Source organism: Marmota flaviventris, chromosome 9 (genome assembly GCF_047511675.1).
Source record: "Marmota flaviventris isolate mMarFla1 chromosome 9, mMarFla1.hap1, whole genome shotgun sequence".
Lineage (NCBI taxonomy): Eukaryota > Metazoa > Chordata > Mammalia > Rodentia > Sciuridae > Marmota > Marmota flaviventris.
In genome coordinates, this window is record NC_092506.1 from 123,416,409 (window position 1) to 123,440,953 (window position 24,545).

The 24,545-nt window shown below is 37.6% G+C and overlaps 1 pseudogene; it reads right to left on the bottom strand.

The window, feature by feature from the left end:
• Positions 1-673: 673 nt before the first annotated feature.
• LOC114081648 (axin interactor, dorsalization-associated protein-like) lies at positions 674-6,972 on the bottom strand (annotated as a pseudogene).
• Between the last annotated feature and the right edge of the window lie 17,573 nt (positions 6,973-24,545).

Consider the following 24,545-nt stretch of genomic DNA (forward strand, 5'->3'; position numbering starts at 1 on the left):
ACTCATCACTTTATAAAGACAAGGTATGCAGGTTTTAAGGTTTCACAATCAGTTGTCAGAAAAACAGCAGTTGTTCCTGCAGTATCTCATTAGCATCTGACTCAATTATTTTTAGATGACATGATTTAGAAGACGTAAACCCACCCCAAAATTTGTAATTATTCTGAGAGAGATGGTTTTACTGTTAACCCTAGAAACAGTAGCAATGTGATGTAGAACAACTAATCAACATGACTAAAAATATGCTCACTTTCAGAAATACAATCTGGTCATCTGGAAAAAAGTCACAGCTACAACCTAGAGAACACTCCCATATAAGATATTGATCTGGTCAAGGCACACTATTTCTAAGTAGAACTATCAGATGAGGGTGAATTTAGGCCAGCTCTAAGGAACAGCCTATAAGACAGACCATAACTGATCCAATTTCCTTTCAAAGCAATCTGGTACTATCCTACCCACTTCAATTCAAAAGTTTGAAGTTAATTCAAATCAAAAGACCATATTGGAGCAAAAGTGAGCAAATGTGTAAACTCTAGCACATTCTTATTGCTCTATTAAGTTTGAAGATGAGCATACCTACCACAGCAGTATTGTTCCAGGAAGCAGGGTAGGAACAGTGGTAAATTAGGAAACAGACTATTAATTGCACAATTAATTGAAAATAAAAACATGTTTCAAAATCTACAATAAACCTGTATCCAAAGGAGTCATAACAATGAGGTGCTGGACTTTAGTTCTGTGGTACAGCTTTGCAATGGACTCACTGGCCTATAGGTACGGCTTACTTCCTGCCTCCTGAAGGATGAATATGCTACACAGAGCTATGATGATTTCTACTGAGTGGTAAAATTCACAGAAATTCCACATTACTCATGTCAGAATCATTCCTTGTGCAAAGTTTGATGTAGATGAAGATAAAGTGGTTTCTTGGTCAATAACTGCAATTTCTTTTAAAGTCAGTGGGTTTCTTGTATCTGTAACCACAATAGAAAGATCATTGTTTAAAATACTTTGATGATTGATCTACTCCAATGTTACATTCTAGATAAGAGGGACTAAGAAGAAACATGAATTAGTAACCATTAAAACAGTAAGAATCCTATATGTATATCACTTACAGTTCTATTACAATTGGCCCAGGTTTAATCTCATCCATCTCCATGAAAGCAAAACACTTGGTGCTGATAAAACTTTTTTTAGGCTTGTAGTGTTTGAATTCAAAGAAGATAGCTGCACCTAAGGAATTAAAACAAACCACATAAGCCAGAGACCACACATTTCTTACGTGTCACCAGAAGCCTATGATTTTACAAATTAACGTGTCAAACAGTCTGATGACACAACTGTTGATAACTCACTGTGGCTGTCACTCCAAGCTCTTCTACCATGTCTGAGTGACATTTCTCCATATCATTTAATTCTACAAAGTACAACAAAATTGTATAGCAAGAATGTAAGTTATGTACACAGGTAGAATCATAAACTACCAAAGAATATAAAATATTAAATACCACAAGAAAAACAGAAGTTACTTAAGTATCAGCAGTACCTATAGAAATGGTTTCAATAAGCACCTATATTAGATAGAATAGAAATTTAAAAGAGTTCCTTTAAAAAAAAATTCTAGCTTACATCATTTCTCTCCCTCCTGAAACCACCAAGCCCAGATTGTCCTTTCCATATTCTTACAAACTAACTGCCAGTTATAGTATCTTTTTACCCAATGCATCTTATTGAAAGAAAAAAAATAATAATTCTTTAACTGTTAGAAAGTAATCATTAGGTTCCTAAAAGGACTTAAGGTAATTATTAGGGACCCTGCTTCCTTAACTCTGTATTATGAGAAAAACTTCCCTATCAAATAATATTTAACCACATTATTACACAACTAGATAATGCAACTGCTAATTCTCATATTTAAAAAAAAATGTTGATTTGACTTTCTTTAAGTCAATATTCATAACTATGTGACGTAAGATCTTGTGTTAAGTATACTATGAACACAAACCCAGATAAGTACTGTGTCCTTAAGAAGTCAGTAACTGATAATTACAAACCTTTGGTTAATTTTTCAATATGCTTCTGGAGCTCAATGTCCACATTAAAATGAACATATGTATCTTCTTTTCTTGAAGCCACAGGAGTATCTTGCACAGGAGTTAAATCTATGCCATTCAGATCTGGAGAAACAAATAAGTTTCTGCTTATGAGCATTCACATATACAGACGGAAAATCTAGAAACTGAAAAGGTTACAGTTCCTAAAGAGGCATGGAAGGAGCTGAGAGGAGATTCTCAGGCTAAGAGATTCCTATTTGGTGTGAGCAAGTATGTGAGAGTTGTTGAAGTTCATGGGGTATGTGGAGAGAAATGAATATAGACTGGATAGGAGACCTCATGAAGGGGACAAGGAAGCCTTTACATGGCCAAGTGGACAAAACTTGATCTTCATAGTGAAGTGGTAAAAAGAACAAACATGTTTTCTTTAGGGAATAGCCCACTATATTTTTTATGCAAAAAAAAAAAAAAAAAAAAAAAAAAATCTGGAGTATATAATTTGCCACAATGGAGCTCTGCCACCAATTTCTAACTTTGATCAAGTATATGGCTTATTTAGAAAAGCCTTTAAACCTAACCTTATCATAATTTCCCTGTTAAGAACCAAAAATGGATGAGAACAGCCAACAAAAACCCTTTTGTTAATGAATAATTTTTCATATATATTATCTAAATTCTGGTTATACTGTTTACAACATACCCTGAATTTACAACAACCAGATGGTACATTATATATAGTTTTAATTTTCCGGGTATGAAAATTCAGTTTAATCAAATTCAACATGGACTCATTTAATAACTCCTCAGTGTTTACGTGTTATTCATTTATGTGTCTCAAAAAGCTCAAAAACAATTTAGTACATTTAATAATTAAAAAATATTTACATAAAAATATTTCAGTTTAACATATGCAAAGGTAATTTAACATTTACAACATCATTAAATATTTTTGTGTTTTAAGTATACTTTCTGAATGAGTATGCAGTTTTACAAATGGCCTATCAAATAATATAAATATTTCCCAGTACACTATATATTTGATAACTGGTAACATCGGCATTTAAAAGTGTACCAGTATTAGTGCTGTGGATTATGTTCTTTAAATAAATGTTTTTCTTTGTGGTCATATTTTTCTTTTAATTAGCACTAGTGAACCCATGGATCTGACTTTATTTCTGCAATTGATAAAAGTTTCTCCATTTAGTTTCAGCACCGATCTGTTCCTTTGGTGCAAAACTACAGATTAAAATAAGCTATTTGTACTAACTATAGTTATTTCTATAAAATGGTATAATTTATTCCTTAATCACATCATCATCCCACGGGATTGCATTCAGGGCATGGATGTTATGGGCGCACCCTACTTCCCTGTCCCCTGATTTTCATCTGCCTCTGTAGGACTCACCTATGTAGATACCTCAGTAGCACAGGAAGAAGAGGGGCTGAAGCAGGAGAGATGGGAAAACAGGATATGGGGCTTTGTGTAGAAAACTACACACCCATGGAAGGTGAGGGGTACTATTGTTAATCTACATCCTGAAGGCTGTAGCTGCTGTTAAGGACAATGTGTATGTTTAGTCCACACGTTAGATGGAATCTGAAGAGCAAAAATCTATACAAACTCAAAAGCAAAAGTGAGTGTGTAAGTAGGAAATATTTTTTGTAAGTCTTTCAGAACTATGTTCTGTTATGATCTTTTCTAGGATTTTGCATCATTATAGAATGCATTAAAGTAAGTTGTCACATATACAAGACCATCCCCTGTCAAAAACTTTGTCCCATATGAGAAAAAACATAATGCAATTTGCCAGTTATTTACCCTTTACACTAACTGTAATATAGGGATCGATGCACTGTCCAGCATCTTTCAGACCAATTTTCTCAATCCTGATAGTGAGTAATGTCATTCCCGGTTCTGATGGCAACCTTGGTAATAAAGTACCTGGCAACAGAGAAACCTCAATAATAAGTTAGCTCCACCAATAATTCAGAGTAAATACTTTGACAAACAGAAGATGTAGCCTACCTCTTAAGAACTAGCTAGGCATTATGTATTTTTATTTCCAAAATTCATGAACATCTGATGTTATACTTTTTTAGAAAAATATTTAATTTTACACATAATATATCTGCATTTCCCAAGCATACAATCACCTTTAAGCAGAAAATAATAATTTCTATAATAATAATAGTGTATAGTATGTATAATAAAAGTTTGTTAAAACATCACTTGAGGAAGCCCAATTATACATAATAGTATAATACACTCACATAATATTTATATTCCATATGTACTTCTATATTATACTCAGCATCTTAATATGAAGTGGTAGAACAAAGACAAGAAAAGCTTTTAAAATACTTGTTATACTGTCCTAAATCTGAGACATTTAATATCAGAGTTGATCAATACATTCTTTCCTTTAGTTACTCCTAATAAAGAAAATAATTTACAATTTGATATTTATGTTTCAATTTAACTATATAGTCTAACATCTATTCTTCATTCTATTTTGTATGATTTATTCTCTCAGAAATTAGTACTATACAGACTGCCATATAAAAGGGCCATTTGCATAACTGAAAATTTTCCCCAAACCAACTAAAAATTTTAAAACTAAAAACCCACCCAGAACAACATGACAACATTCACCCACCAAGAACATATGAAGGAAGAAATCAACTGTTCAGTATGTTCCCTTTTTTGAAACTACCAATAGAGAACAGATGCAAATAAGCTGATTTTAATCAAGTATGTATACAGAACCTCAAAATACACTTAACAAAAGATTTTGGTTGATGTTTTTCAAGTTTCTATTCAACAATGTGTTATGCTACTTTTAATGATGAGTTATTTGATATACATGAAGCAATCAACACACTACATTTGAAAATACACATTTGATTGATGGCAAGTGTGGCTTGAGGAAATTTTGGGAGGTGATGGGAATGTTCTGAACTTGTATAGTGATGACAGATGCAAAACTCTATAGAGGTGTCAAAAATCAATGAATTTTATACTTACAGAAGGGAAATGTTATGATATGCAAATTATACCTCAACAGTGCTGTTAAAAATGTATTACTTTTAATTTAAACAAATATGAAGACAATACAGACAAATGCAAGAATGGGAAGGCCTGGAGGCTGCATTCCACTGTTGCATTAACAAACCTAAATGGGCTCAGGCTGATATCATTAAATATATACATAATACCTTTTATGCATCTTCTTTGATTGACAAATTAGGGTACTTTTAGAAGAGGGGCTTGTACCTGGACATCTGGGATGAACTTCAGAGAGTTAAGAAACACCTCTGAAATTTTATGAAAAATGTGAATATGTATACATTTATATTTATATATATACATATTCACATGTATGTATATCATATATGAATTTTTCTGCAGAAAAGTTCATTCTATTATGTAGTACATGGCTGTATAAATATGCTACAGTTTATGTACACATTCTTGTGTTAGATATTTGAATTACTTCAAGTGTTTGGATATAGTTAACAAGGCTATTATAAATACTCTTCTGAACATCTTCTGGTGCCCATAAGCACCCATTTCTGAAACAGAGGAATCACTAAGTCACCTGGCATATTACCTCCATACCTACTATGTAACGACAATCCATTCCCCAAGGTGGTTGTGCCAATTTTTATTCCTAGCCCAAATGCAGTAGTGTTCCCATTGCTCCACATCCTCACTAGGTACTGTTTTCTCAGATTCTTCATGTTAGCCAATTTTGGTATAAAGAGATCAATCATTTTAATCTGCATTCCTCTGAAGATTAATAAGGTTGAGCACCTTTTCGAATAAATCAAATATATGATTTCCTCTTTTCTGAAGTGTGTTCAATTATTTTGCTCGATTTTTTATTGAGATGTCTATCTTATTGAGCTGTAGGAGGTCTCTATTATTTTGTTGGACAAATATTTTACAAGTAGCTTCTTAGCAGTTTTCCTTTATAAAGACTTTTTGTTGAAGTAGAGCATATACATTTTAAAATGTACAAATTGGAGATCCGGGCTGACTGATCCGTGCGGCCCGCCACGCGGCTACAGACGGCGGGGCACCACCAAGAAGCGACCAGCAAGCAGGGAGAAACGTTGCTTCAGATTCTGTGGAATCCTGCCGGCTGAGTCCCCACTAAGCCCCGGGCTGAGTTCGGGATTTCAGACGGGGAAGGAAGCGGTACAGGTCTATCCCCCACAACGGAAACTCCACCAAGGAAACCAGCAGCCACCATGTTGGAGAGCTGAAGTAACCACTGCCACTCTCTGACAGATTGTAACAATAAAACAGGTGTGTGTTACTCAGCTCAGCTCCCATACAGCGGTGAATTCGCATAAAGTCTCTCCTAGGCTTTCTGGGGGTGGGATTATCAGAGCAAGCCTGCATAAAGACTCGGGGAAAACTAGAGACACCTGACCTTCAACTCCCCCTCCCATTAGTGGCGAAAACGAAACCTGTCTAGCCAGCGCTGGGGGAGGGGCAAGTGGAAAAAATCAAAACAATAGAGTGCTGGGGTTCCCAATAGACACCCTCCACACCCAGCAAACGGCAGGCCCAGAGTACAGTTTGACTGCCGAGAGGCATCACTCAGGGGAAATCTGGTCTAGCAGGAGAAACCAGGACTAGCAGGAGAAACCAGGGAACTAGAGGCCAGGCCCTAGCGACTGGGCGGCTGGAGACCGCACGCCCACTGGCGACAGTCCACCCGCTGCCCGTGTGACTGGGCGGCTGGAGAACACCTGCCCGCTGGCGACAGCCCACCCGCTGCCCCTGCGACTGGGCGGCTGGAGACCGCACGCCTGCCAGCAACCAGGAGCTGAAACCAACCAGAGACAGTCCAGTCCCACTCCCCCATTCAGACACCCCGGCAAGGAGCCTGGGGCCAGCCATAGCAGAGAGGTGACATCACTGGAGCTCGGCCATTGGAATTCCTTCCCAGTGGATTCCACTTTAGCAGGCATAGTCTACCAACACAAAGGAGAGACAACAGAGATATACAAAACCAAAACAAATCTATATAAGAGAGCAGAAACACACAGCAATCAAATAGAGCTGGAAAGTAACGTGAACATCATGAAAAAACAAGGGAAAAAAGGAGTACAAACAATGCAGGACAACTTAATTCTACAGGAGGACCTAGAAGCATCAGAAACAGGGATAGGGAAAGAAATCAAGGCATACCTAACTCAGATGGAAAGGAATATTAGAGAAGACATGAGGCAGCAAGTCCAAGCAATAAAAGTATATTTTGAAAATGAATTAAACAAACAAATTCAAATGGCAAAGAATGAGCTTTACCAGGAGATAGAGATCTTTAAAAAAATCAAACAGTAATCCTAGAAATGCAGGAAACTATAAACCAAATTAAAAACTCAAATGAGAATATTACAAATAGACTATATCAAGTAGAAGTCAGAACATCAGATAATGAAGACAAAGTTTATCAACTTGAAAAGAATATAGTCAACACAGAAAAGATGCTTAAATCCCACGAGCAATCTATTCAAGAGATATGGGATGTCATAAAAAAACCAAATTTGAGAGTCATCGGGATAGAAGAAGGCATAGAGATTCAAACCAAAGGAATGGACAACATATTAAATGAAATAATTCTAGAAAACTTCCCAGAGATGAAAGATGGAATGGATTGCCAAATCCTGGAAGCCTACAGGACCCCAAACATTCAAAACTGTAATAGACCAACTCCAAGACATATAATTATGAAGATAGCCAACATACAGAACAAAGAGAGAATATTAAAAGCTACGAGAAAAAGGAGGCAGATTACATTCAGGGGTAAAACAATTAGGTTTAGGACTGATTTTTCATCACAGACTTTGAAAGCGAGAAGATCCTGGAACAATGTATTTCAAACGCTGAAAAATAATGGATTCCAACCAAGAATACTGTATCCAGAAAAATTAAGCTTCAGATTTGACAATGAAATTAAAATCTTTCACGATAAACAAAAGCTAAAAAAATTCGCAGCCAGAAAACCAGCACAGCAAAGCATTTTGAGCAAAATACTACAAGAAGAGGAATTGAAAAATAGTGCCCAAAACTAACAGTGGGAGGTATCTCAGTAAAGGGGGAGAAAAATAACCAAAGAGGAAAAACTAGCCAAACTAAAATAAATAAATAAATAAACATGACTGGAAGTACAAACCATATTTCAATTGTAACCTTAAATGTTAATGGCTTAAATTCACCAATCAAGAGACATAGGCTAGTAACCTGGATTAAAAAAACAAATCCAACAATATGCTGCCTTCAGGAGACTCATATGATAGGAAAAGACATACACAGGCTGAAGGTGAAAGGTTGGGAAAAATCATACCACTCACATGGCCCTCGGAAGCAAGCAGGAGTGGCCATACTCATATCGAATAAAATCAACTTCAAACCAAGTTAATCAAAAGGGATAAAGAAGGACACTATATACTGTTAAAAGGAACCATCCACCATCAAGACATAACAATTATCAATTTGTATGCACCAAACAATGGTGCTGCAACGTTCATAAAACAAACTCTCCTCAAGTTCAAGAGTCAAATAGACCACAACACAATAATTATGGGGGCCTTCAACACTCCACTCTCGCCATTGGACAGATCCTCTAGACAAAAGCGGAACAAAGAAACTATAAAACTCAATAACGCAATCAATAACCTAGACTTAACCGACATATATAGAATATATCAACCATCATCAAGTGGATACACATTCTTCTCAGCAGCACATGGATCCTACTCAAAGATAAACCATATATTATGCCATAGGGCGACTCTCAGTAAATATAAAGGTGTGGAGATAATATCATGCACCATATCTGATCATAATGGAATGAAACTGGAAATCAATGATAAAAGAAGGAAGGAAAAATCCTACATCACATGGAAAATGAACAATATGCTACTGAATGATCAATGGGTTACAGAAGACATAAAGGAGGAAATAAAAAAATTCTTAGAGACAAATGACAATACAGACACAACATACCGGAATCTATGGGACACAATGAAAGCAGTTTTAAGAGGGAAATTCATTTCTTGCAGTTCTTTCCTCAAAAAAAGAAAAAACCAACAAATAAATGAACTCACACTACACCTCAAAAACCTAGAAAAGGAAGAGCAAAACAACAGCAAATGTAGTAGAAGACAAAAAATAATTAAAATTAGAGCAGAAATCAACAAAATTGAAACAACAACAAAAAAAAAACCATTGATAAAACTAAAAGTTGGTTCTTTGAAAAAATAAATAAGATCGACAGGCCCTTAGCCATGCTAATGAAGAGAAGAAGAGAGAGAACTCAAATTACTAACATATGGGATGAAAAAGGCAATATCACAACAGACAATACAGAAATACAGAAGATAATTAGAAAGTATTTTGAAACCCTATATTCCAATAAAATAGAAGATAGTGAAGATATCGATAAATTTCTTAAGTCATACTATCTGCCCAGATTGAGTCAGGAAGACACACACAATTTAAACAGACCAATAACAAAGGAATAAATAGAAGAAGCCATCAAAAGACTACCAACCAAAAAAAGCCCTGGATCGGATGGGTATACAGCGGAGTTCTACAAAACCTTCAAAGAAGAATTAATACCAATACTTTTCAAGCTATTTCAAGAAATAGAAAAAGAAGGAGCTCTTCCAAATTCATTCTATGAGGCCAACGTCACCCTGATCCCAAAACCAGACAAAGACACTTCAAAGAAAGAAAACTACATACCAATATCTCTAATGAACTTGGATGCAAAAATTCTCAATAAAATCCTGGTGAATCGAATACAAAAGCATATCAAAAAAATTGTGCACCATGATCAAGTAGGATTCATCCCTGGGATGCAAGGCTGGTTCAATATATGGAAATCAATAAATGCTATTCACCACATCAATAGACTTAAAGACAAGAACCATATGATCATCTTGATAGATGCAGAAAAAGCATTCGACAAAGTACAGCATCCCTTTATGTTCAAAACACTAGAAAAATTAGGGATAGCAGGAACTTACCTCAACATTGTAAAAGCTATATATGCTAAACCTCAGGCTAGCATCATCCTATATGGAGAAAAACTGAAGGCATTCCCTCTAAAATCTTGAACAAGACAGGGATGCCCTCTATCACCACTTCTATTCAATTTAGTTCTTGAAATACTAGCCAGAGAAATTAGACAGACAAAAGAAATTAAAGGCATAAAAATAGGAAAAGAAGAACTTAAATTATCGCTATTTGCGGATGACATGATAATATATTTAACAGACCCCAACGGGTCTACAAAGAAACTGCTAGAGTTAATAAATGAATTCAGCAAAGTGGCAGAATATAAAATCAACACACATAAATCAAAGGTATTCCTGTATATCAGCAACAAAACTTCTGAAATGGAAATGAGGAAAACCACTCCATTCACAATATCCTCAAAGAAAATAAGATACTTGGGAATCAACCTAACAAAAGAGGTGAAAGATTTATATAATGAAAACTACAGAACCCTAAAGAGAGAGATAGAAGAAGATCTTAGAAGATGGAAAAATGTACCCTGTTCATGGATAGGCAGAACTAACATCATCAAAATGGCGATATTACCCAAAGTTCTCTATAGGTTTAATGCAATGCCAATCAAAATCCCAATGGCATTTCTTGTAGAAATAGATAAAGCAATCATGAAATTCATATGGAAAAACAAAAGACCCAGAATAGCAAAAACAATTCTAAGCAGGAAGTGTGAATTTGGAGGTATAGCGATACCAGAGTTCAAACTGTACTACAAAGCAATAGTAACAAAAACAGCATGGTAATGGTACCAAAACAGGCAGGTGGACCAATGGTACAGAATAGAGGACACAGAAACCAATCCACAAAATTACAACTTTCTTATATTTGATAAAGGGTCCAAAAACATGCAATGGAGGAAGGGTAGCATCTTCAACAAATGGTGCTGGGAAAATTGGAAATCCATATGCAATAAAATGAAACTGAATCCCTTTCTCTCGCCATGCACAAAAGTTAACTCAAAATGGATCAAGGAGATAGATATCAAATCAGAGACACTGCGTCTGATAGAAGAAAAAGTTGGCTACGATCTACATACTGTGGGGTCGGGCTCCAAATTCCTTAAGAGGATGCCCATAGCCCAAGAGTTAATAACAAGAATAAACAAATGGGACTTACTTAAACTAAAAAGTTTTTTTCTCAGCAAGAGAAACAATAAGAGAGGTAAATAGAGAGCCTACATCCTGGGAACAAATTTTTACCCCTCACTTCAGATAGAGCCCTAATATCCAGAATATACAAAGAACTCAAAAAATTAAACAATAAGATAACAAATAACCCAATCAACAAATGGGCCAAGGACCTGAACAGACACTTCACAGAGGAGGACATACAATCAATCAACAAGTACATGAAAAAATGCTCACCATCTCTAGCAGTCAGAGAAATGCAAATCAAAACCACCCTAAGATACCATCTCACTCCAGTAAGATTGGCAGCCATTATGAAGTCAAACAACAACAAGTGCTGGCGAGGATGTGGGGAAAAGGGTACACTTGTACACTGCTGGTGGGACTGCAAATTGGTGCAGCCAATTTGGAAAGCAGTATGGAGATTTCTTGGAAAGCTGGGAATGGAGCCACCATTTGACCCAGCTATTCCCCTTCTCGGTCTATTCCCTAAAGACCTAAAAAGAGCATGCTACAGGGACACTGCTACATCGATGTTCATAGCAGCACAATTCACAATAGCTAGACTGTGGAACCAACCTAGATGCCCTTCAATAGATGAATGGATAAAAAAATGCGGCATTTATACACAATGGAGTATTATGCAGCACTAAAAAATGACAAAATCATAGAATTTACAGGGAAATGGATGGCATTAGAGCAGATTATGCTAAGCGAAGCTAGCCAATCCTTAAAAAACAAATGCCAAATGTCTTCTTTGATATAAAGAGAGCAACTAAGAACAGAACAGGGAGGAAGAGCATGAGGAAAAGATTAACATTAAACAAAGACGAGTGGGGGGAGAGAAAGGGAGAGAGAAGGGAAAGCATATGGAAATGGTAGGAGACCCTCAATGTTACACAAAATTACATATAAGAGGTTGTGAGGGGAAAGGGGAGGGAACAAGGGAGAGAATTGAACAACATTAGATGAGGTAGAGAGCGAAGATGGGAGGGGAGGGGAGGGTGGATATAGGGGATAGGAAAAGTAGCAGAATACAACAGTCACTAATATGCCATTATGTAAAAATGTGAGTGTGTAACCGATGTGATTCTGCAATTTGTGTTTGGGGTAAAAATGGGAGTTCATTACCAAATTGAGTCAAATGTATGAAAGATGATATATCATGAGCTTTGCAATGTTTTGAACAACCAATAAAAAAAAAAAACAAAAAAAACAAAAAACTATACACTTGTACATTGCTGGTGGGACTGCAAATTGGTATAGCCCATTTTGAAAGCAGTATGGAGATTCCTGGGAATCTGGGAATGGAACCACCATTTGACCCAGCTATTCCCCTTCTTGAATTATTCCCCAAAGACTTTAAGAAAGCGTACTATAGGGATACAGCTACATCGATGTTCATAGCAGCACAATTCACAATAGCTAGACTGTGGAACCATCCTAGATGCCCTTCAATAGATGAATGGATAAAAAAAAATGTGGCATTTATACACAATGGAGTATTACTCTGCACTAAAAAATGACAAAATCATGGCATTTGCAGGGAAATGGATGGCATTAGAGCAGATTATGCTAAGTGAAGCTAGCCAATCCCTAAAAAATAAATGCCAAATGTCTTCTTTGATATAAGGAGGGCAACTCAGAACAGAGCAGGGAGGAAGAGCATGAGAAGAAGATTACCATTAAACAGGGCGAGTGGTGGGAGGGAAAGGGAGAGAGAAGGGAAAATGCATGGAAATGGAAGGAGACCCTCATTGTTATACAAAATTACACATAAGAGGAAGTGAGGGGAAAGGGAAAAAAAAACAAGAGAGAGAAATGAATTACAGTAGATGGGGTAGAGAGAGAAGATGGGAGGGGAGGGGAGGGGAGGGGGGATAGTAGAGGATAGGAAGGGCAGCAGAATACAACAGACACTAGTATGACAGTATGTAAAAACGTGGATGTGTAACCGATGTGATTCTGCAATCTGTATACGGGGTAAAAATGGGAGTTCATAACCAACTTGAATCAAATGTATGAAATATGATATGTCAAGAACTATGTAATGTTTTGAACAACTAATAAATAAAATATATCTACAATGGTGATGGTGATGATTGTAGTTATGATGATGATGATGGTGATGATAGTAATAGTCATGATGGTGATGGGGATGGATATGGTTTTGGCAATGGAGATGGTTTTGGTGATAGTGATAATAATGGTGGGTGGTAATGATGATGGTGGTGATTATGGTGATGAAAATTATGATGGTGATGATATGATAGTGGCAATCATGATGGTAATAGTTATTATGATGGTAGTGATGATGGTGAGTGATGATATCCATTGAGCCATTACCATATATAAGACACTATTTTAATAGCTTTAAATGTTTAAATCAGTTAACCTTTACAATAAGTAATTTCTCAGCTGTCCCTTGGAGCCCAGTGAGTGTCCTAGAAGAGTTATCATGGACTCATTCATCACAGCAGGACCCCAATCAAAATCAGGAAATACAGGAAAATGACAGGGATGTTGAAGCTATTGTTCCTATAGAATTTATTACAACTAATTGTTAAAACTACTTATACAAGAACATGGTAGCACTAAGTGAGGTGGTCTGACCATATTGTCATGAATCACAGTACAGAGATGTAGTTGATTTGCAAGTACCTAGTGGACATCCTCAATTCAGTATTTTCCCCACATCTAGTATCTGGTGGACAAGTAAACAGGAATTCAGAAAGCCTCCATCACGAGCCTTGATGATGAAGAGACTCATGGAGGGCCACACATACACGGAAGGGTTCAGGAAAGTTTGTTGTGTTGTTAAACTTTGTCACTAAACAGTCAGCATGACTTTCTCAGGACAGTATGCATTTCTGTAAGCACCTATACTGATGCAGATATATTCACTCTGCCAGCCTCTCCTGTCAGTCCAACTTCCCAGTTGGGGAGAGAAGCCCTGCCTAAAATACACTCTCAACATCACTTTCATGTCTTACCATCTCATTTGATCTCATAAGTCATTTCTCCTAGAAAAGCAAGTTAGAATAGTTGCTTGTATTTGCACTAAACATTGAGGTTAAAATCACATAGTATAAAGTAAGGAATTCATATCTTGGGCACTAAGCCTAGAAAAAAATCCTATCTCCTTTATTACAACAATACAGCCCATCCCCTATATAATATATAATGAGTGTTGGGATCACATCCAATGCTAAAATATACCAGAAAGATGACTAGTGATCCACAGGCTATGTAGTCCATGCACATGAAGGGCAACATTGTTGTATAAGGATGCAATGATCGGGGGATGTTGGGAAAACAATAGGCTGAACAATGGTCAAAGGGCACCATTTTTTCAGGGCTCAGTGGTGCACACCTGTAATCCCAGCAACTAGGGAGGCTAAGGCAGGAGGATCGCATATTCGAGACCAATCTCAGCAACTTAGTGAGGCCTTAAGAATTCAGCAAGACCCTCTCTCAAAATAAAAATTAAAAGAGGGCTGTGGCTAAGTGACCCCAAGTTCAATCCCCAGTACCAAAATTAAAAAGAAATAAAGAGAGAGAGAGAGAGAGAGAAAGAAAAGCACCATTTTATTATAGTGCCTGTAATGGAGAGAGAAAGGGAATAGGAATGAAACCTAAGGGCATTCAGAATCCTAGAGCAACAGATGAATACTCTAGGGTCACATGAGCAAGTGAGCCATGCACAGTTGTTTAGCAGACTCACAGCTGCCCACTTTTCATACAGCAGGTCCCAGTGGGCCTCCTTGCTCCAAAGTCCCTCAGACACTTTGCAATAGCTGAGGGTGCTTGATGCCCACAAGCAATCACCAAGCAGCTAGAGTGGAACTAAATGAACACAGCATTATCTAAGTGTTGGCTATCTCCCAACTCTGAACAGTGAATGGAAAGACTTAAGTTCCAAAATTAGCTCTTACCTGATCAACAGGAAATGAGCTTCAGGGTTTTCCACAGCTGCCCTGGGTCAGGGTCAGAGTAACCTGTCAACATAATATAGCCTCTGATAATGGGAAAATTGTATTTCCAACAAGGAAGTTCAATTGATTTCTGCAGTGGAGACCCAAGAAATAGGCACCAAAGTGGAGGACCCTACTCAGACAGCAGCACTCACTAGTGAGTTGCAGAGGTTCACCACAAAAAAGCACTGGCAGTATGAATTCATTGATCAGTTGACACAATGCTCCAGGGAAAGTCTCTTGGAACTAATAAATTATTTTCTCATGTTTGGGAGGTTAGTTTTCAAGATGGTTATTGTAAAAAAAAAAAAAAAAAATCAAGGCATCTCTAGGTTATTCTGGAGTCTCACCAGAAAGGGACACATAAACATTTGGGATAATGTCCAAGAGGTTTCTAGGTTCTTGGCTAAGGGGATTATACAATTGTTAGTTAATCAAGTGCTAGAGATGACTCTGAAACCACATGACCGGGAAGCTAGAACAGACAGATGTTGAGTAGACCCTGTATAGAAGTCACCTCCTGTATTCATCATTGCCTCATAGACAGATGGGGTTGGAGGAACTTTGAAAGTTTAATTTTGTACATGCATACACACTAAGGAGATGGTGCAGGAATTTAGGGGTCAGCCTAGCCTCAGATGGTGAACACAAACTGGAGGTTATTATAATCTGGCAACATTAGACATTCTTCATCAGAAGAATTCCTCTGTGCTGGATGGATGGGATGTCCACTAAGAGTCAATTGGTGTCTTTGCCTCGGACCTTGGCCCTATTCCAGAGCCCATCCCCCAAGTCCTCCAGCATGCCTGCATTAGTCTATTTGGGCTATTATTAAAAAATGAACAAAAAAACACAGACTGAGTAGCCTAGAAACAACAAAAATGTGCCATAATTCTAGAGTCTGGGAAATCCAAGATCAAGATAACAGCGGATTCAGCATCTGATAAGGACCCATTTTCTGTTTTAAAGCTGTTCATCTTCTTACTATATCCTCACATGGTGGAAGGAGCTAGGGGATGTCTCTAGGGTCCTCTTATAAGAGCACCAAGCCCATTCATGAGAGCTCCACCTTCATGATCCAATTGCCTCCCAAAGGACCCCCTCCTAGTACCCTCACACTGGATGTTAGGTTTCAGCATCTTGATTTCAGAGCGGCACAAACCTGCTGAGCATAGCAACACCTTTCCTTACTGAAGAGGCTGGAATGGTCAAGCCCTATACTTCTAGATCTCTCTTTCAATGTGATTTCCGAGTGGAAATCAGGTTCCTCCAATCTGATGCACTTTTATGCAATGAGCAAGGCAAAACTGAGGATGGGGCTGTCCACATTGCCTCCTTCCTTTGGGGTCCTGGAGTCAGGATCTTGTCAGAAGCTTCATGGCTTCATGAACACTGCACAGCAGCTGCAGTGACAAGGTCCAGGCTCAGTGTCCTTCTGTCTCCACTCCAGTGTTGTGCTTTGGAGGACAAACAGACCAATGAGCTTTTCATCTCCACAATCCTGGCAGGACTCCCCATCTTCCTGACCATATGGAGTCTGTGGCTCTATAGCAAATAACCACCCCACCTCACATCCCCCAGCTCTGCAGGACTGCTCAGGAGGCCTACTGGGCCTAGAGTCTGCTCCTCTGGCCCTCCTATAATGTCACAGCACTCCTTCACCATCTGCATGTCTGTTCTGCTCAAAAGCTAGACTTGCTCAGAGAGGAAACACATTCGTTCACTAGCAAGAATCAGGGTTGCCCAGCTCACAGGTGCAAGGTTGCACCCCATTTAAGGAATACAAGGAATTTCCCTTTCTCAGTCTCTTCCTCTTTAGTTTCCTAGGGAGACTGAACACATGCAGCAAGTGGGATGTGATCCCTGTAGCATAAACAGCTCAAAAATGCTAAATAAAAGCATAAGAAAAAATATAAGCCCTCTCCAGTTGTCAAAGAATGATGTAAGGATAATGTATCCTAATATATCAATACAAAACTTTTTTTCTTTAATAGCAGTACCAGTACTGCATAAATTACCTTAAATCAGTTAGGGAAATAGTTGGCTGCTTCTATCCTTTAAGAAACCATGTGACAACTACTTTCCCCAGTTTTAGAAAAAAGTTCATGATTCTTGACCCATAATAACCCTGCTTAATGATATTTTAGTTAGTTTTCATTTCACATCATCTTTGTATTTTACCTGTCTATACTTTATAAAGTTTTTAATGGTGTGGTCAGATATTACTTTTAGCAACAGAAAAAGAAGCATTATTTTTTAAAGGTTTAAGTTTGTTAAAAGTCTTTGACCCTGTAACTTCATCTCTGGTGATTTTTTTTTTTTTTTTTGAGATGGCACTAAAGAGGGATTGTAAATATGTGGGGTTTTTTTTCTCAGTTTTCACATGATATTTCACATAGTATAAAAAAATCATGACATATATTATGGTCTCAGTTTGATAGTAATTACAAACATAAGTAACTTTTTAATAACACTACAAGTGGTGGTTGTGGGTATTATAGGGAATATTTAGCTTTTATGTTGCAGTCGAATTATTTATTCAACCAATATTGATGGATAGTATGTGACTATGTCAATCAATTCTAGGTACTGGGGACACAGCACTATTCTGAATCAACTAAGCCCTTGGGCTCATGTAGCTAATCTTCAGTAGGGGAAAGAGAAGCATAGATCTTTCCTTTAGTTTGTTCCTACCATGAAAAAGTACCGCATGCTGAGTAGCTTTGACAGGAGAAATTTATTCTTTCGTTGTCCCAGATCCAAGATCAAGGTGGGGGTAGGATTTGTTTCTATGATGCCACTCCACTTGGTTTGCAGATGGTATCTTTCCTCCTTTGTCCTCACGAAGTGATCCCTCTATATCCTGATTTCTTCTTTTTGCTTTTCACTTTTCTTATTTTGTTTATTTTTCTAAAAGTATGTCCAGAGTAACTTTACAATTATTTACTTCTGTCAGAAATATATGAAAGTATCCATTTTGCCTGTATTTTTACCAATATCAACTAATTTATATAACCTAATTTTCTCATTTCAAAGTTTTTTTCTACTTTTATATACCTCTTTGATATTGTGCTTGACATTTCTATTCTTTTAACATGCACTTTTATCCCAATAAAGTTTTCCAAAAACTTTGTTTTTAAACTGCACCATAAAAATATGCTATAAGCATTATAAGTCAATTTAACCATTTCCTTCATATTTTGGACATTCACACTGGCTTTATTTCCAACTTTTATTGTACATAATACTATAATGAATGTATTTGCACATGCAACTTTTTATATATTTTAGTTATTTTTTTCTTAAGACAAATTCTGAAAATGTAGTTGTTGGGTCAATTCTTTTTTCTTCTTAGGAGAACATAAGTCATACTGGATTAGGGCCTACCTTTGTGATCAACTTAATTTTAACTTAATTCACTCTTTAAAAATTCTGTCTCCAAATACAGTCACATTATGAGGTACTGTGAATTAGGATTTCCAACATATGAGGTCAGGATGTGAAGACACAATCAGCCCATAACAATAAATAAATGTATTAAATAAATTATGTTGAATATCAAAGAAAAATATGGCAGGAAGTTAGATTAGGAAATGTAACTTTAAATACACTAGCAAGAAATGTCTCTGATAAAGTGACTGGAAGAAAGAAGAGGAATAAGCTACAGAATTATCAGAAAAGAAAAAAAGAAAAAGTATTTCAAGCAGTAGACCATCCAATGCAAAGACACTGAAAAGAAAACCACCAGCTGTGTTCCAGGAGGAGCCAGGGGAGCAGTGAGGATGATGCTAGTTATTGGCATGGACATTGGTCATATGCTAGGGGCTACTTGCCTGACTCACAGGAGCAGGCAATTAAATGTTTAAAGAAATCTGTGTGCAAGTTGACAACATATCAGTAGCTTGAAATTGGCTATTATTGAAGTATTTACACCTCGGAAATTGGCAAACACTACAAATCATAGTGTGTTCTCACCAGGGGACCCAGTTGTTAAACATTTACAGTGCACCAGAGAGCCAGGGGGAGAGTTTCAGGAGGTGAGTTCAGAGAAAAGGCCAGGACAGATCCTGTGGGCTGGAAAGCCATTGCAAGGACATGGGCCCTTTCCTAAGGAAAAGTCTTTAGGAGGACTTGAAGAGAAAGGGCACATTATTGCATGTGTGTTTTAAATAGATCTCAATGCAGTACATAGGGGAAATAGACTCACAATGCATATGTCTGGAAGCAGGGAGAACAGAAAAAAAGGCTGTGGCTAGAATTCAGGCAAGAAAGAACAGCTTCTCTACTCAGCAGGAAAGAACTGGTGCTGTCTGACAAGGATTCAATTCTGAAACGTTTATTTTATAAATAGGGACACCAGCACAAATTGGAGAATGTGTGAGACTGGGAGGAGTGGAGGATGACTTTGGGGATTTTGTCTTGAGCCACAACAAGAGAAGAAAGGAGTACTCTCTGCAGAGAAGTTTGCTGGAGTCACTCAAGCTTGAGATGAGTCACAAAGACCCCCAGATGGAATCACACAGTAGGTATTTGGATAAATACACTTGAGTTTTAGAAGAGAGACCCAGATACATCTTATATCTCGAACACAAATATGCATGGTCTTCAGATGCAGAATGAAACAATACTATACATCCTCTAATGATGGTTTGCCATCATTAATCACTAGAGGGCAATATAAACTAATTTTCTCCTGTTTTACAGTCTTGAAAGAAGGGATTAAACAAATCTGATAAAATGATGAAGATTGTTAGGCCAAAAAGCCAGGTGTTCTAACCCAGAACGGAATGTACAAGACACTACATTTGATGATGTTGGCATTCTTCAATGTGGAAAACATTTATGTCAGGCCATACCAAATAGGAAGATTTGAAGGCTGACATGTTCAGAATGAGCAGAAATGTCATTCTTTGCTGAAGTTCAACCCAACATTTACTTACTATGTTTATTCAAGTGGTAGGCAAAATGTTCTGTACTGTTTCTACATGAGTTAAGGTACGTATCAGTTAATACTAGAGGATCGTGGTCACCCATGGCTCTTTTATCTTCAGGAAACAGCAGAGGACAGTCACAGTGTGACTAAGGGCCCTTGATACCCTTGGCACTCTCTTCACCTAGTTACAGTTTCCTAGAAAGGATGTGTAGGATGATCAGAGGTAACAAATGTCCAAGAGAATTTTTACCTCAGAGGCCACATCGAAGGAATGATTAACCATGTGTGATACATTAAAAGGTTAAACATGAAGGAGGAACAGAAGAAATGAGGGAGGAAGTCTCACAATTACAGGGTGATTTATTATCCATAAAAAATAAATAAAAGAATAAGGGAGTGGTTGATTTATACAAGATCTCTGGCCAGGAGCAATGCCTTGAGAAGGGAACTGCTGGCAGCCAGACTGCTTGGCTCCTGACATGCTGCCCATAAGCTACAAGTAGCAAACAGCTCAGCCCTGCTCACCTGCCTCTGTAGTAATTAAAATGTCCCAAAGCAGCCTCTGAACTACAAGCACCTGTCCTTACGGTTGTAATAAAGGGGGAGAGGGCAAAAGTAGTCTCAGATCCTGGTTGGATACCAATTCTTCCCTCAGTGACCTTGGACATGAGGTTGTGGGAATGCATCTGCATGAACAAGGAAGAGAACCAGGCAATGGATCAAGGATGTATTTTATCCAACACATGGCTCTGTGCTCAGCACACAATGCCTGTGCTTACACCTACAGAGTGATAGAAGCAAAGTCTCTACTGGCAGAAATGCTTCTTTTTCTGAAATCCTTGAAAGGTTCCTAGCAATATTATAAGACAAAAACAGTTTTCATTGGTTTGCTTTTCCCTGGAAGAATCAAAGAGACTGACACTTCCCATGAGTTCTGGGGTCAGGGTGAGGAGACCCAAACACTTCAATATGTGGTTGGGTATTTTTTTCTTGGTATAGAAAAAAGTAAACTTGTAGCAAATAGGGTTGAGGATATGGCTCAGTGGTTAAACACCCCTGAGTTCAATCACTGGTACAAAAAAAAAAAAAAAAAGATTGCAGCAAATAAAGTAAAATGTTTAAAAATAGTGCTATGGTAGCTATGTCAATCAGACAACAAATAGAGGAAATTTAAAACCATCATGATCATCAATCTAGAGTTTAAAATTTGGTATATGTAATAACAAACAAGCCTAATTGTTTTAAGCTTCTTTTAGTAGTAGAAAAAAAAATTGCATTCAAGTAAAATCTTTCCTGTAACCCCAGTTACAAACCCATAAAGGTGAATGCTGCTTAGACTGAAGCAAAAAAAAAAAAAAAAAAAAAAAAAAAAGAAGGAGCTGAGCCCACAAGTCCCCACCAGGTATTCCATGTGACTGTCATCAAGGTGCCATCTTGCAAACTGTTTTTTTTTTTTTTTTTTTTTTGTCCGTAAGATGTATGGCTAAGAACAAAGTCCACTAGATAATGAAAGTAATTTAAAAATTTTTTTAATCTTGAAAAACACACATGATTTCTTAATCCAAACCATCAGGGGCTGGGAGTGAGTAAGAAAGTGTTCCCCTTTCTGTATGAAGATAAGAATTCAGAGTTTCTATTTCATAGCCATGGCTCAACCAATATATTCGCAAACTTGTACTTAAAAGTAAATCCCAGAATTCCTTGTGGATTCCTCATGGCTGTTCTCTGTAGCAGTCACCAAGATTATAAACAGGCAACTCATTTTTCTTTCCCAATGTCTGCAACCCATTCACTTCCCACTAGCATCAATCTGTCTTGTTCTAATCCCACATAAGATAACTAAGCTTTATTACTGATTCTGAAACCATCTATATCATGACAACACTCTGCTCAGTCATCTTCAGCACTTTCTGCCTTCCCCAAGTAAGGTCCCGACCATCCTGCTAAGCACCCTTACTGCCCGTGTAGTCAAGGCAGCATGGATGGAAAATCCATCTATGGGGACTAAGCTAGACTAGGTAAACCTGAGGCTGCACTGAGCCAGAAAAAGGATTGCCCCAGCCATCTGGGGATAGAACATGAATTGAATGGCTAAACCATTCTGTAGGAGGCTAAAGTTTCTGATGGAAAGAGAACACAACAGGCCAGATCCAAGGACCAGCGACAGAAAGAGAAGGAGGAAGGAAGTCAGAAACAGGAGAGACAGGGGCAGGTGGGACATGGTAAGGGAAGAGCCCTCAAAAGGGAGAGGCTTAAGACTGAGCCTGCACCTCTAAGAGTATGTGGCAGCTCACTTCTAAGAATAGAAACTAGAGACCTAGGTGGAACCCAGTCACTATGGGAGAGCCACAGTCCCCAAGGAACCATGTCAGGAGACCTAAGACACTCCATGTGTTGAAATGCATTAATAGAGACTGCAAGGGGCTGTGTCAAGGGGCCTGTGCTTCTGTGTCAAGCACAAAAAGAATGTGAGCTGTCCTCATGCACCTGTAAGATGTGGTTTTCTAAGCACAGCCGAGCCACCATTCCTCCATAACTGTATACATGTTGTTCTCAGCCTCAGATTCTCCTTTCTTACCAACTTTCCCACAAACTTCCACTATGTCCAGACCAAATTGAAATCCTATGGTGTTGATGAAACCATCTCTAAAGTGTCCCTTTTACCCAATATAAAGTTTCAGCATGCTGCAAGGCAGAGACATGCAGTACACAAAATACAGCAATGTCTCTTTATTTGGAGGGAATATGTTCCAAAATCCTCAGGAGATGCATGAAAGCTCAGCGTACCAAATTATCTCTGTATTGTTTTTTTTTTCTATGCAATCATTCCTTCGTTTCCATGGGGGACTGTCTTCAGTAACTCCTTCAGACACCCAAATCCATAAATCCTCAAGTCCCTCATATAAATTGTATAGTATTTGCATGTAACCTAAGCACATCCTCATGTATACCTTAATTCCTCTTTAGATTACTTATAATACCTGATGCAATATAAACACTATGTAAATAGCTGTTGAACTAAATTTTTAGGAAATAATGAGAAGGAAAAAGATTGTGTATTCAATACAATTTTGTGTATGTGTGTATGTGGTGGTTGGAAAGGACCTCACACGTGCTAGGCAAGAGCTCTCCCACTGAGCCCTGCAATTTTTTATTTAATATTTTCAATCTATGGTTGATTGAATTTGTGGCTACAAAACCCACAGATATGGAGGTCCAACTGTATTTACACACCTATTATAAAGTTTAATTTATAAATTAGGCATAGTAAAATATTAACCAAAATAACTAATAATAAAATATTTTAAAAAGTATAGCAATACACTAGAAAACAAGATATTTATACCTTATTGTTTATTACTGAAACTTTCTATTTAATAATTTTAGACTGCAGTTGACCATAGGAAACTCCAAGTACAGAAAGTGAAATCACAGTTGAGGAGAGACAATGTGCTTACTTTACACAATTGCTTTAGGAAAAACATTAAATACTGTATAATTAAGCTGATTCAAAACCAGCCCTGGATTTCAGATGGAGGTACAGATTTAACAGTCTTCAGTATAAATATGGAAACTAGAACTAAGGTGATATTTTCCTGTAAGGGTAGGTATGTAGAGGGAAACAGGGCCAAAGAGATTTGGGGGTTCCATGTAAGGATCTGTTACTGAACCAAACACCATCAAAGGACAAAGTAGAGAGGTCAGCAAGGGGAAGGTAAGGAAAGCCTGGCTTCATGAGGAGTGTGTTTCCATTAGTGGAGCATAGAGTGTCATTAAAGAGAGGCAGAGGGCATTGAAAATGTTCACAAAGGATATTTTAATGTTTTTTTTTTTCTTACATGAAGAAATTTTAATAGAGGAGAGGGGCCTATGTGATAAGGTTTTGAGGAGATAGGGATACACAGAAGACAGGTCAGTATCTAGATGACATGGGTTGAAAAAAATTGGACAACAAAAGGAGTAAGCTGAGAGGGTGGATATCCAATTGACCAAGCACAGTGCTGGTACAAATAAAAAATTGTGATGTGGTCTCTGGAGATTTTCTTATCATTGTCTCAGTTCAAATAAAAACACCACTTTTTCTATGAGCCCACCACAGATTTGATCAAGGACAATGATGCACATTCACTAAATTCACCAAAGCCACATGTAGAAAGCAAAATGTCCAATTATTCCTTTATGGTGAAAACGAGTCATCAAGGAAATGCAATGAAAACTACCAAGAGATTCCTCTAAAAACAAGTCATAATGGTTAAAATTAAAACAGCTGACAAAATCAAGTGTTGAAAAGAATATGGGTCAATTGGATCTCTCCTACTCTGCTGGTGGAACACATCCACTATAGAAAGTTACCAGTAG